The following is a 15,798-nucleotide window of genomic DNA, read 5'->3' on the forward strand; positions in this document are numbered from 1 at the left end:
TGGACGAAGCTTAGTCCTTACTTTTCGAGCGCGGCGAATTCGATACAGTTTCGTAAATACGAGATAGAATGAGAATTAGCCAACGAGGTCTAAATGAGAGTTGGATATCTCATTAATAGGAACTCAATGGTAAAAAGACAGACAAAAATGGAGCTCGTATGCGAAAGTTATGGACGAAGCTTAGTCCCTACTTTTCGAGCGCGGCGAATTCGATACAGTTTTGTAAATCCGAGATAGAATGAGAATTAGCCAACGAGGTCTAAATGAAAGTTGAAGATCTCATTAATAGGAACTCAATGGTAAAAAGACAGACAAAAACGGAGCTCGTATGCAAAAGTTACGGACGAAGCTTAGAGACTACTTTACTATAAAACTCCTATAAATACAAGGGTGAACTCCTCATATTTTCTTCACACCATAAGCCTCTCTTTCTCTCTCTAACTTCTCTCTAGCCTCCCTAAACCCCTCCCAAGTCTACGGAACCTCCCTAGCACGAGAAGAAAGCCCCGGAGCGCCCGACAGCTCCGAAAAGAAAAGCTTTCGGCTTGGAAACGCTGCTCCAGCAAAGCCCGATTTTTAATAAAAATTCGCTGTAAGTGTGCTACGCTTACGCAATTTTTAATATAGCTTTCAAATAATTATAGGAATGTTATTAGGTCCTTAAAATAATTATTTGGGCTATTATTATGAGTTATATCGAGTATTATTAACGCTTAATAATACTCGGACTAATTAATTTGTCGCGGTTATCGTTAAACTAAACCCTAGTGGTATCGATACTAGGTTTTATCAAAGGAATATCGTTTTGAGAGTATCGAAGCGCTGTCCGAGTGCTGAGTCACCACCTACTCAGGTGAGTGCATAGTTACTTTCATCTTACACATAGATATGAAGTATTTTAATATAAATTACGTCTATGTGTGCATATTGTTTGAATACTTGTTGTCTATGCTGGATGAATGATTTATACATGTTTTAAATGATTTAAACTGTATATTTATTTTATATCTACAAATATGTTGGGATAAAACATGGGTAGATGAAATAGTTGGTGAGTGATGAAATAAAATAATGAGAGATAGGTGATGATAGATAGGTGACTATGAATTGGTGATGTAGGATACTACAACCTTGTCCGACAATTTGGAGATGTAGTCATCTACCAGAGTATAGATGGCGACCACGGACTATTATAGACAACCCCGTGGAAACACCAGCAGGCTAGCAACCTGTAGGTGATGAATTACGAGTTCAGGCGATGTTGTAACTACGTATTCATGCGATGATAGTCTAACCCTTATTATGAAGTACGAGTCTAGGCGATGTTGTGGCTACGTATTCATGCGATGATAGACTAACCCTTATCATGATTTACAAGTCCAGGCGATGTTATGGCTGCGTAATCATGCGATGATACCCTAACTCTTGCTAGACACATATTGAGGGAGTAATCCCCGGATTAGTATTGTCTATGCAATGTAGGCGATGATCCTTAGGTAAAGTTCGTAAGAACAATCATATAAGGAAATACGATATAAGGAGATGAAAAGTAAATATGATATAAGAGATGACCCTTGAGATAATATCTTTAGGGAAGACTAAAAGAAGATAACGGGGATGGGTAATTGGGTTGATTGTTTGATTGTTTAAACATAATAACTATATTATTGTGGGTTGAAAACCCTATGTACTCACCAGGTTTCCCAACCTGACCCACTCAGTTTATTTACATCACAGGTGACGATATGAAGTGACATTACACTGAGAGATTTAAAGAGATGTAGATCACTAGTGTAAATAATTGTAAGTTCTGTTTATGCTTATGTTTCTGTATTAACAATGACATCCTAAACGTTTTAAAATGAAATAAATACGTTTCTTCGAAAATGTTTTAATAACGTATTTATCGTGTTTTTCTGGGAACAAATTCCGCAACATTTTTATAAAATGAAGTACTCTGATTTTTATAAAGCATAAACAAAATCGGTCTTTTCTGGCCGTGATTTTGGGGATGTCACATAATCAAACACAAGCAATTTACCAACTAATCAAATCCTATAGTCATTAAGCTTAACCATATGTTAGAAGCTTCATCTTGCTAAACAAGAGTTGTGTGACAACCCGTAATTTATTCCGTCACTTTAACCCGGTTCCGTCAATAAAACCGTTACGTCCCGATTTTTCCGTTAACTTTGTTTTAATTTAATTTATTTGCAACTTCTATTTAAATTTCATAAGTGTTGGGATACATTTTAATTCATTAAAATATTTTCTATTTTCATTTAGAAAATATTTAGTTTCATCTAAGTCGTAATTACGGTAAATTAATCGGGTGCGACCAAAAGGTTCGTCTAGCGTCAGTATCGGATAGAATTCCACCGTGTCCTAAACTTTGAGCACATATAAAGTTGAGATAGCCTCATTTGAATCCTTTCCACTCTCTCTACTCTCTAATTTCTCTCTCTAAAAATCGAAATCAAGCCAAAAATCATTCAAAACAAGCTCCAAATCATCATGGTAACTATTCTAACTCCTAGTATAACCCCCTTGGTCTTCAAATTCGTGGATTATATGAGAAGTAGGACCCTTAGCATGAGTTTATGGTCCTAGAACATCCCTAGGCCGTGAACTCACATAAAAGGGGTTTTTGGGCCATAAAACCCTTCCAAACTTCATTTGGAGCTTAGATATGCCTAAGGGACTTGCATGCATGGATTTAGAACACCTTAAACTCTTCATTTAGGGCATCAACATGAGTTTACGGCCCAAGCACATGCTTGGACCGTAAACACCTATTCTTGGTGATTAAACTCAATTAAAGGTGTTAGTTTGCCCCTAAACACCTCCAACAAGCTTCCATGAGAGTCTAGAACCCTATAATCCTTCAAGAAATGCACCAAGTCTCACACAAATGGGAAAAGCTGGAGTTTACAGCCCAAGAACATTCTTGGACCGTAAACTCATCTCCTTAAACCTTAAACTCATCCAATGGGTGTTTAAATGCCCTTAACACCTTGTTTGGTTCAGAAATGCGTCTAGAACTTAGTATGCTTGACTTTCAACCACCAAAACATCAAAGGAATGGTGTGGGGGAGTTTACGGCGATAAACTCCTAGTTTATTGCCGTAAACTCCAATAAATGGTCCATAAGTGAGTTTAATCCATACCAATGCCCTAGATTTGATCCTAGCTAATTTTTCCCAAGTGATATAAGGCTATTTAGCGTCATAAAACACCCCACCATGAGTTTACGGCCGTAAACTCATGGGGAATGGTACATTAGGGCCGAAAACTCTTGTGTGAGTTTACTCTTGAAGAGTAAACTCCATATCCTAATCACAACTAGAAGTGTTTGTCCCATATCGCAACTAGAAGTGTTTGTCCCTAACTAATAAATGATTCAAGTCCTAATTAGATACAAATGTGTATCTTTTCATAATCCATAGGAACCTTGTGTGTTTGCAAACCCAGAACCGATGTTTAGGATCCAAGCAGACACGTTCCTCGTCCGGTGAGTTCATACCCCTACCCTTTTTCAATGGTTTTCCAATGTTTTCAGGGGGGAATACAAGAAAAATAGAAATGTTTTCAAAACCTTAAATTGATGTATTTCAATAAATATCTGGCAAACTTATAAATATCTTTACTCCTTATGTATTATGCTGAGCATAAGGGATGTTTTATCAATTATAACTACATACATTTCAGTAAAGGAAACAATCAAACTAATCAAATTATTATGGGAATAATTTGGGATCTTCAGTACTCGTTTTATGAATTCGGATTTCAAGTAATGTTAATAGATAAACTATGTGTGATTCAGTTTATCTTTGTTTCATTTAGAATGTATTGTCAGATAATTTCATTGTATATAACTGTATTCACTGTATTATGTTTCATATCGTTTAGTATGTTTGATATCGTCTGGGAACACCGTGAATAATTTAGTACTAGCTTGTGAGATTCGTCATTACCTTTTGGGTTATCAGTAAATCCTCCCCGGAAGTATAACCAGATTCTCTTGGAGGGAGAGCGTGGAATTTGTGAATAGATCTATTCGGGACAGACAATCCCACACCTTAACTGCTAGCTACAGTTAGGCGGGCACGCCTGAGGTGACAAATTTTGGATATCGTCCGACGCTTGACAAGCGTCAAGGAGGTCTCGTTGTCGTATCAGCATGGTTACCCGCCTCACAATACGTATTAATATCAGTTTATTCACGGTTTTTGATTTGATTTTGTATCTATCTTCTATCTATAGTTCTTGTATCTAGTACGGGATGATAATCCCATGGTTTTGAATCTATATCTAGTATGGGATGATAATCCCATGAATTTCAATCTATATCTAGTACGGGATGATAATCCCATGATTTTAATCTATAATCCAGTACGAGATGGTAATATGGTTTTGAATCTATATCTAGTATGGGATGATAATCCCATGGTTTTCAATCTATATCTATCTATAGTTTTGTGTATATCAAAGTATCTTATATCTAGTAAGGGACGGTAATCCCATGACTTTCAATCTATAGTTGTTGTGTGTCAAAGTTGTCTTATATATAGTACGGGATAGTAATCCCATGATTTTCATTATATAGTTTTATGTATTAAACTATACACTGCGATATTCAACTAAACTTTACTTTAAGGAAAATAAGGGTTTTTCCTGTGATAATTGAACTGTACATAACCGAAACGTATGATAAATAGAAAATTAAACACTTAGGAAAATATGAGATTTTTCTGGAATAACGTAACAACCCGTAATTGAATTGGTAACAAAAGCTAACTAAACTGTTTTCATAAGAAAATATGGGATTTTCTTGGATAACAAACCTTTTCAGAAAACTAAAGGAAACTAGTACATTTTTCAGAGAACAAACATCTTATGAACTCACCAGCTTTATGCTGATTTTCAAACTACTTGTATTCTCATGTCCACATTAGACAGGTAGTCGATGATCCCTTTTGGCGAAGACGGAGTGCGTAGAAGACACGTCTTACTTTTGTTCATATATACTATGTATCATAATTGTAAAATTTACTTTTGAACAAATGTAAACTTTTATATGTAATGTAATGGTTGTTTACTTTGCTTACTATGTGCATTGGATTTGATACTCAACGTGGAGTCCACCCCGGAAATGTTTCTGCCTTTGGTTTTCGGGGTGTGACAGATTGGTATCAGAGCCCTTGTTTATAGTGAACGGAGTATACCAAACCTTACATGGTATAAGACTATAAACACTAAGGGGCCTAAGTACTCTGAACTAAAAGTATGCCTTAAAAATAAAAGTATTTCAAAACTATACAAGTATACTGAACCGTCGAGATCCGTAACTACAAGTAGAACAAAACATAAGTAAATGGGTGTTGTACGCTGCGGTTAAACCTGGGCAGTTATGTAGTCGTGTCTAGGATCAATATAGCCTGGCCAACTATATTCATTCGAGATACGACCAACATGTGCTTGGGAGTGACTGTGGTATGCGGCATGCCGAAAACTTACCCAAATACCACAAACATCGAACCAGTGTCGTAGCGAACCATGAAATACTGTGGGAGTATTTCTTGAGTCAATCATTTGTAGAAATCCTCATTCAAGCGTCGTTCCTTGATCATTCCTCTAGCGATAAATTATCTGCTTTGATAACTCTTTCCTACTTTATCGCTTAATCAGAATATATATACCTGTGATATCCCTTGATTCAATTCAGAGGATTTACCATCCTCTCTTTTCTGACCTTTTTAGATCAAGATGCCTCCAAGAAAGAGACCCAGCTCAAAGACCAACAACCCTCCGCCACCACCTCCTCCTGAATTTGACCCTGTGATGTTCCAGGCAGCTGTCAATGCCGCGGTGGCAGCTGCTATGTCTCAAAGTAACTCTAATTGTTCCGGTGGTTCGGGAGGTGGTACCCAAACCCAAAACCAAGAAAGCAGTCAGGGACACCAAAAAGAGGGTTCCTATAAAGACTACATGAATGCGAAACCCACATCCTTTGATGGCAGTGGAGGTGTCATTTCCCTCACCCGATGGTTCGAGAAAATCGAATCAATCTTTGAGATATGTGCCTGTTCGGAATCTGACAAAGTAAATTTTGCCGCCTGCACCTTCCTTGACAAAGCCCTGAGTTGGTGGAACGGCCGAGTCAAATCCTTAACTCTACCTGTAGCAAATGCTATGGGTTGGGAAGTTATGAAGGAGCTTCTACTTGCAGAGTATTGCCCTCGGGGCGAAATGCAGAAGCTAGAACACGAACTCTGGAACCTGAAGACGAAGGGTTCTGACATAGTCGCTTATACTTCAAGATTCGATGACCTAGCGTTACTCTGTCCGGGAGTGGTTACCCCGGAGAGTAAAAAGGTTGAGAGGTTCATCTGGGGGTTGACCTAGCAAACAAAAGGGAATGTTTTGGCTGCGAAGCCAGACACCTATGACAGAGCTAAACGTCTTGCGCAAATCCTGATCGATCACGAAGACAACCCCGATGAGGAGGCTACCACTCCTGAGCCAGTCACAAGTAGAGGTGGAAGTAAAAAGAAATTCTGGAACAAGCGGAAGGCCCGAAGTACGCAAGAATCCTCTAACAAACAGCAAACGGTAGCAGTCCACACTGCTACTGCCCCTTTTGCTGTTTCTCCTGTCGGATCCACATCCCAGACTCCTACCAGTGGATACACTGGTACCCTTCCTTGGTGCAGTAAGTGCAGCTACCATCACCGTACTCCCGGGTCATGTCGTGAAATATTCTACGATAACTGTGGCAAGAAGGGCCACTTTGGTCGAACCTACATAAAACCAGCCAAATCAACAAATAAATCTTCGGAGCAGGTGTCGGCAGGCCTGTTATATTTGTGGTGAAGTTGGACACTTCAAGAGGAACTGCCCCAAGGCAACAACAACTTGCAACACTGGAAGAGTTCTAGCAATAGGACGAGAGGAGACAACCACTGATCCCACTGTCGCCGCAGGTATATTCCTCTTTGACAACTCTTATGCCTGCAATTCTTTTCGATTCTAATGCTAAAAGAGAAACCTGTTAACTATCCATTCAAACATCTTTCTAAACTCAATCCTCCATTAGTAATTGAAAATGTGTACCGTCAAGATGGCTAACCAGTGAGAAAGAGAATGCTAACGTCATACCCATAGATTGTATCCTCAATCCCGGACGATTATTCTATTCCATTCGATTTAATGGCAAACTTTTCATGAAATGCTTTGATGCTATTTTTGACATGTAATGACCGAGTCTCATTCATGTTGTTATTCTTGGGTTCGAAAGGGTCGCCCATCTAAATCTTTCCCCCGACCCGAATCTCGTGATCTTCGGCATCAAACCTAAATCCAACCTTCGCATCATTTCGTGCATCAAGGCTTAAAAAGTTTTCCCGATAGGAGTGCCATGCATTCTTTGTCCGTGTGATCATCGGAAACAGGGAAGTCTGCAACTCTTTCCCTAATGTCTTTCCAGAAGAATTCTCGAGAATTCCTTCCGAACATCTAATCAAGTCTCGCACCGGCCTAATCCCTGGAACTACCTCGTAACCAAACCACAGTAAGGATGACGTGTCCAAGACAGCGACCAAGGCTTGATATGATCACTACGAGTTAGTAGTGGTGCCCTTCGGTCAAACCATTTTCCTTGGTCATATAGATAAGCAAAGCAGTCATACCCGTGGACCATTCCAAAAACTAAGGCGATAGGGAATTAGTCGGCACCGGAGATACCTATAGAAACCCGTCAATTCTTGGGTTCCGCCGACTATTATCGCAGAACCACCAAGAAATTTCCTTTAGAATCATCAGACCCTTAACTACTCTGCCAGAAAAGCATGATATGCTTTGACAAGTGCGAAATACTTCACTCGTGATACATTAGACCCTTCGAGATCCTCGTTAGGATCGATCTCGTAACCATCAAACTCTGACTACCTTCAGAACTTAGTAACATCCATTTGGTACTTCACGTCTCTGTCCTTAATAAGTACCTACCCGATGAAACCATAGTAATCCCCTTGATGAGACCGGAATCAAGGAAAGTCTGAGCTTCATGGTAGAACTAATCGAAATCATAGATCAAAAGGTTAAACGTATGAAACAAGCCGTATTCTGATAAGTGAATGGTTCCCCGAAATGCCATGAGAGAATCCAAATTCACTTGGAAGCGTGATGATCCAAAAGAACAGAAGTATCCGTATTCTCCTTCCAAATCTGCGAGTCGCATCTAAAGTTTGAATTTCGGGACGAAATTCCCTCTAACGGGGGGATAATGTGACAACCCGTAATTTATTCCGTCACTTTAACTCGGTTTCGTCTTAATTTAATTTATTTGCGACTTCTATTTAAATTTCATAAGTGTTGGGATACATTTTAATTCATTAAAATATTTTCTATTTTCATTTAGAAAATATTTAGTTTCATCCAAGTCGTAATTTCGGTAAATTAATCGGGTGCGACCAAAAGCTTCGTCTAGCGTCAGTATCGGGTAGAATTCCACCGTGTCCTAAACTTTGAGCATATATAAAGTTGAGAGAGCCTCATTTGAAGCCTTTCCACTCTATCTCTACTCTCTCTCTACTTTCTCTCTCTGGAAATCGAAATCAAGCCAAAAATCATTCAAAACAAGCTCCAAATCATCAAGGTAACTATTCTAACTCTTAGTATAACCCCTTTGGCCTTCAAATTCGTGGAATAGTGTCTAAGGCTGCAACTATATTAGGCAAATATTTGACCCGGTTGTGCATAGTCCTTTTGGGTTGACTTCACCATAGCAACTTGACAGGATGATTTATTATGAAAGAAGAAATATTATTAATATATTATGAGAATAATATAAGGAATAACAATATTGTTATTTGATTAATATAAGTCATAAATTAATTAGGAATTAATTTGGTGACTTAAAGAGATTAATTGAATAAAGGGGCATAAATTGTCAATTGTATGATAGTTGTACTTTGGGCTATAATCCCTTATGGATAAGGGGTGGATGGTTTCTAGGGCTTAAGATAGGCTTAGAATTCGTCCAAGAGCTTATCAATTAGGGTATTGGATTGCTTAGGGCCTAAGTTATCCAATTCGGGTTTAAGGGTGAAACCCTAGGAGCCTTACAAGTATAAATAGACCCTAAGGGTTAAGGAAATCGGGTCCTATGCTTTAGAAGAAACCCTGGCCGATTTTGATCCTCCCTCCTCTCTCTCAAATCATCCTCTTTCTAGTTGGTGTTTGTAAGCCATTAGAGGAGTGACAATTGTGACTCTAAAGCTCCAAGGACAAGAAGATCAAGCAAGTGATTCAAGGTAAACTTCTAATTCTGATTTCTTATTGTTGTGTAAGTCTTTTAGCCATTAGAAGTCTTGGATTCAATGTATGTTCAATTAGAGAAACCTAGATCCAAGCGTTAGGGTTTGCATGTGCACATAGGAATGTTCATATGGCTAAAACCCATCAGTGGTATCAGAGCCTAGATTGGTTTCTATTGAATTGATGCATTGGTGGCTTGTTTGATGCTTGCTAAATTCGAATTTTATGTTTCTCTCTGATGGACTCGGCGAGTCCCATAGTGGACTCGGCGAGTAGGCTCGACTCGGCAAGTCCATTGAGGTACTCGGCGAGTCCAAGCGTCAAAAAGAGCAAATATCGGGATTTCTTGTTGTTTATCTTTGAGATACTTGCATTTATCATATTAGATCAATATAAATCTGATTTTATGATATATATGAGTATATTCTTGATCTACTTGAAGAGATTTATCAATTAATAAAATATTTATTTCCTTATGTGATAATTGATTAATTATTTTGATTAAATTGGTAAATTGTTTTGCAAGAAATAATTAAATAAATCAAATATGGATAATTATGTGATTAAATATTAATTTAGATTATTTGTTATTTGATCCCCTATTTTTTGAAAAGTTTAAAACTTTCCATCAAGTTTTGAAATTTATGTTTTGTGATTAAAAGTTTAATTTAGACAATTTAAATTTCAAACCTAGAATTTTACAAGTTTAAAATTCAACCCTATACTAATATAATATTACAAGACTAATATATATATATGTATATATATATATATATATATATATATATATATATATATATATATATATATATATGTATAATTAAAATGCTAGTCTTACCGTTAGTAGGCCTCATTCACGAAGCCGGTCTATAAGGTGGGTATAAGGTTGCGGCCTATAAAATGGCGCTTAATGGGTGTACACTCACACCCACCGTTTGCTTGATTGGTGGAGGGTCGTTAGCCGAACGGGTAGGATAGGGCAACCTCATTTTCTCATTAAAACTATAATATGAAATACAAAGTAACTACATGTTTTTCAAAATTCCCAATCTTAGTTACTTTAGGAAAAGTGAATTGATGCAATCCCATGAAATTACACTTTGCACCCTTGCTAAGAAGTTAGTGGAGCGTATGTGGTTTACCGGCACACTAATTGGTTCTAAGCAAAGGTGGCAAAGGGTGATTCATTGTTTATCACAGTTCGATGGAGCGTGTGTGGTTTACCGGCACATCGAATAGGTGATTGTTACAATGAAGGCACCATGTGAATTTGCATGGTAATTCACACCCACTTTGTGATCCTCGGTATCCCAGTCACAAACGAGAGGGGCATATCGAGATTTAAACATGCCATTGAAAAGTTTCAATGAATCTCATCCAAACCTAGGAATTCTCAATACATTTAGAACTTAAAGTTATGTTTTCGTGATGGAGAATTAGTGAATCATCATTCACTTACCTTCAATTTGTTTGCATGTTAGATTACGGCATCCCTTTTCTAATATGTAGATATTTTTGTTGGATCCTAGCCCTATTTTTTCTTATTGGGTGATAATTAGGGATTCTAATTCTAATCCATCTTTGTCCTTTCTATTTGTGGATGTCGAATGCAAACAACGTTGCTGCTAGTTCGTTCACATTGATGAGCCTTTGCCAAAAGGTGACTTTCGATGGGACGAACTTTAGCGAATGGATAAGATACATTCGCACAATTGCTCGCTACGAGGACAAGGAGTATGTCCTCGATGAGAAGGTCGAGAAGATCAACCCAGAAATCGCTACTCCGGCTGAAATGACTGCTTTTGAGACTCATGAACGTGATGTAACGAAGGTTCATTGCATCATGATAGCCACAATGAATGCTAAATTCCAAAAGTCCTATGAGGACATGTATCCGTACGAAATGCACCAAGACTTGTTGGAGAGATACCACCAAAACGCGAGGCAGGAGCGTTACGAGATTTTCACTAACATGATCTCCGCCAAAATGGGTGATGGAGAATCTCTAACCGTGCACCTGCAAAAGATGCAAAGGTATGTTGATCGTCTTCGCAAGTTGAATGTTGACTTTGGGGAAGACTTGGCGATCGACATGGTGCTTCACTCTTTTCCTCCGTGTTACAATCAATTTAGGATGACCTACCACATGAACAAAGAATAGGTCACCCTAAGTAAGCTCCAAGGTCTCCTTAGGGTTGCTGAAAGCAACCTCAAGGACAAGTCTGTTGCGCCCACTCCCAATCCACCCGCTGCTCCTGTTTTGGCCATTGGGCAAGGAAGAGGCAAGAAGAGGAAGGCTCCGTCTAAGAGCCACCGCAAGAGAAAGTCCCGAGATGGTTCCTCTTCTAGTGGGACCAAAGTTGATCCCGCTAAGCCTAACCCTAACCCAAAGGAGGCAGAGTGCCACCACTGCCACAAAATAGGGCATTGGAAGAGAAGCTGCCCAGACTACCTGCAAGCCATCAGGGAAGGAAAGATCAAGCCGTGTTTCGCAGGTATATACACAATTAAATCTAATGATTCATCTCATGCTAGTTCTTGGGTCCTTGACACCGGTTATGGTTACCACATTTGTTCTGAATTGCAGGGACTAAGAAGAAATAGGGATGTGGAGCATGGAAGAATAAATCTAATCATGGGGAACAAAAGATCGTCGCCTGTGACCAAGATTGGAGTGTATTCTTTAGTGCTTAGGAATGGTTTGTGTTTAGATTTGAACAATTGTTGCTATTAGCCAGAAATGGCAAGAAACATCATTTCATTTCATGGTTTGTTTAGACAAGGATTTAGATTTTCTTTTAATAATGAGAATGGTTCTATTTGTGCTTATCTAAATGGTGTCTTATATTTTGAAGCAATACCGTTTAATGGAATTTATGAAACCGTTACGATTGTAGATAACTTAGGAAATGATGTTTTATGCATGGATTCTTCCAATAGTATGGATAGAGCATCCTTGTGGCATTGTCGTCTTGGACATGTCAACAAGAAGCACATAGCCCAACTCCAAAAGGATGGAGTGTTGGAGTCATTCCACCTTAGGGAAGATGACACATGCGAGTCTTATTTGCTTGGAAAGATGACTAATTCACCCTTCACTAGTACGTGTGAAAGGGGTGAGGGTCTATTGGACCTCATACATACCGATGTATGTGGACCGTTTAGATCAACCACAAAGGATGGAAACCTCTTCTATGTGACTTTTACCGATGACTATAGTAGATATGGGTATATCTACTTAATCAAGCAAAAGTCAGAAACGTTTGAAAAGTTCAAAGAGTTCAAGAATGAAGTGGAGAATCAATTGGGCAGGAAAATCAAGATGCTTCGATCCGATCGAGGAGGAGAGTACCTAAGTCTTGAATTCTACGACTATCTTAAGGAGTGTGGAATAGTTTCACAATTGACGCCACCTAGGACACTGCAGTTGAATGGTGTGGCAGAAAGGCGTAATCGAACCTTGTTTGACATGGTTCGCTCTATGATGAGTCGTGCTTCACTACCTATATCTTTTTGGGGGTATGCCTTAGAGACTTCCGCCCACATCCTTAACCGAGTCTCTACTAAGAAGGTTGCCAAAACACGTCACGAGATGTGGACAGGGAAAGCTCCCTCGTTAGCACATATCAAGGTTTGGGGTTGCGAGGCTTTCTTAAGAAGAGATACTCACGACAAGCTCGAACCTCGTATTGAGCGATGTATTTTATCGGCTACCCGCAGAAATCCTTTGGACATCTCCTCTATAGACCGAAGGACAATGTTGTCTTTGTTGCGAGGAGAGGAGTTTTCCAAGAGCGAGAAATCATAAGCCAAGGAGACAGTGGGAGGCAAATCGAGCTTAATCTGATTCAAGAGTCGATAGATGAAGGAACCTCTACTGCTGGCACTCAACCCGAGGAGGAAAATCCGGTTGAACCGATTGACGAGTCATTACCTCTTAGACGTTCCGAAAGAGTTAGAGTTCAACCCCAGTTTTATGGTTTTCATATTACTACCGAAGGGGATATATATATTAGTGATGGTACATTAATAAATCTAGATGAACCTAATAGCTATAAGGAAGCCATGGCAGGCCTAGAGTCTGCAAAATGGAAAGAGACAATGGACAGCGAGATCCAGTCCATGTATGACAACCAAGTTTGGAATTTGGTTGATAATGTGCCCGAACGTAAGACCGTTGGGTGCAAATGGATCTTCAAGAAGAAGACCGACGTGGATGGAAACGTACACACATATAAGGCGCGATTGGTTGCGAAGGGCTTTACTCAAACGCCCGGAGTTGACTATGATGAGACCTTCTCACTAGTTGCGAAGATAAAGTCTATTAGAGTGATGCTAGCTATTACCGCATTTCATGATTATGAAATTTAGCAAATGGATGTTAAAACCGCTTTCCTTAATGGGAAGTTGGCTGAGGATGTTTACATGGCTCAGCCAGAGTGTTTTGTCGATCCAAAGCATCCAAATAGAGTGTGTAAGCTTGAGAAGTCCATTTATGGACTTAAGCAAGCGTCTCGCAGATGGAATCTTTGCTTCGATGAGAAAGTCAAAGAGTTTGGATTTGTACGAAGCGAAGATGAATCATGTGTATATGTCAAAGCCAGTGGGAGTATAGTAAGCTTCCTCGTTCTATATTTTGATGACATACTACTCATACGAAACGACGTCCCGACTCTGCAGGAAGTTAAGTCCTGGCTTGGGAAGTGCTTCGCTATGAAGGACCTCGGAGGGGCTTCCTATATTTTCGGAATAAGGATAGTGAGAGAACGAAGTATGAGACTAGTAGGACTTAGTCAGAACACTTACTTAGATAAAGTACTGAAACGTTTTAGTATGGAAAATTCGAAGAAGGGAGAATTACCGATACAAAGTAATGCCAAGTTGAGTAAGACTCAAAGTCCGAGTACCGAAGCTGAAATAGCAGAAATGAGCCGAGTACCATACGCTTCCGCAGTTGGCTCAATCATGTATGCTATGACTTGTACTCGCCCGGATGTAGCCTTTGCTTTTAGCATGGTTAGTAGATATCACGGGAACCCTGGCAGAGCCCATTGGATTGCAGTCAAGAATATCCTTAAGTACCTTCGGAGGATGAAGGAATGGTTCTTAGTCCCCGGAGGGAGTGATGACTTGAAGGTGCGAGGGTATAGTGACACCAGCTTTCAGACCGACAGGGACAACTACCGTTCGCAGTCAGGCTGGGTCTTTAACCTGAATGGAGGAGCAGTGACTTGGAAAAGTTCCAAGCAAGAAACCGTAGTTGATTCAACGTGTGAATCAGAGTACATTGCAGCGAGCGAAGCGTCGAAGGAGGAAATATGGTTGAAGAACTTCATCGGTGATCTTGGAGTTGTACCTGCCATAAAGGAGCCCATGGAGATTTTCTGTGATTATGAATGAACGGTTGCCTTGACCAAGGAACCGAAGGATCATGGTAGATCTCGACATATCGACAGAAAATATCACTTTATTAGACATCGTGTAGAAGAAGGACAACTCGTGGTGAAGAGGATATCATCAGAAGATAACCCAGCAGATCCGCTTACGAAGGGACTGAGTAGGGTTAAGCACTTGCAGCATGCTAGGAGTATTAGGCCGAAGGATGATATTAGTATAGATTAGATAGTAGTAGAAATGTGTAATAGATAAATGTAATTAACATTTGATGATTAAATAAAAGAGTATTATTTATGAGTAATGTTACTGTCTTATGTTAATTGTTTAACTATTGTTTCACTTTGCATGTTTTGACTTCCAGAATAATTGAGTTTATTAAGAATAATCAAATTATTCAAATTGTACACAATCTTTCATATGTTGGAAGTAGATATGAATGAAGATTGTCATGAATTGGTGTGTAGATTGTCTAAATGGTATTAGACACAACAAAAGGTTTCTACAACGTTCATGAGTGCTTATGAACTAGTTTTGAGCATTGGAACAAACCCGCGCTTGCTGGAATCACCTTAGGGAATGTGATAAAAAAGGTGATCGCAAGACGATAATATCATATGATCTTAAAACCAAGATATATGGTTTGTTATTTGTTAATTGGTTGTGCATTGATAATGCGAAACCGCATCAGTAACTTGATGTTATAAAACGCATTGTTGTGTATAGTTGATTAATGAATAAGTAAATGCATAGAAGTCAAAGTTTATCTGTTACTTTTATTCTAAGGGGGTAAAAGCGATATCTCGGCCGCTCGATGACTTGATTTGACTTATGTGTCGGGCCCGGTCAGAACTGAATTGATGTGTTCGATTAAGTTCTATGTCAGATAAATCGGAGATCGAGAAACCAAATGCTAGACAAATTTGTTCCATAGAATTGTCAGCATGATATCTAAGCAGAGGACTGTACGATCCCTTATCTAAAGGACACGATTGATAAGATCAGAGTTTGACAGCGTCTTTGAGAGCTACGATTGCTAATCGTATTATACTTGTGTGTATAGTTACTAGACTTATCCAAGTGGGA

The 15,798-nt window shown here is 39.1% G+C and overlaps 1 long non-coding RNA gene across 1 annotated transcript; it reads left to right on the top strand.

The window, feature by feature from the left end:
- Positions 1-452: 452 nt before the first annotated feature.
- On the top strand, positions 453-2,008 carry LOC145060584 (uncharacterized). Its single transcript, XR_013686820.1, has 3 exons — positions 453-592; positions 784-853; positions 1,738-2,008. It is a non-coding gene; the product is annotated as an uncharacterized LOC145060584 (long non-coding RNA).
- The last annotated feature ends 13,790 nt before the right edge of the window (positions 2,009-15,798 follow it).

Source organism: Lactuca serriola, chromosome 6 (genome assembly GCF_051521515.1).
Source record: "Lactuca serriola cultivar US96UC23 chromosome 6, Lser_US96UC23_V15, whole genome shotgun sequence".
Lineage (NCBI taxonomy): Eukaryota > Viridiplantae > Streptophyta > Magnoliopsida > Asterales > Asteraceae > Lactuca > Lactuca serriola.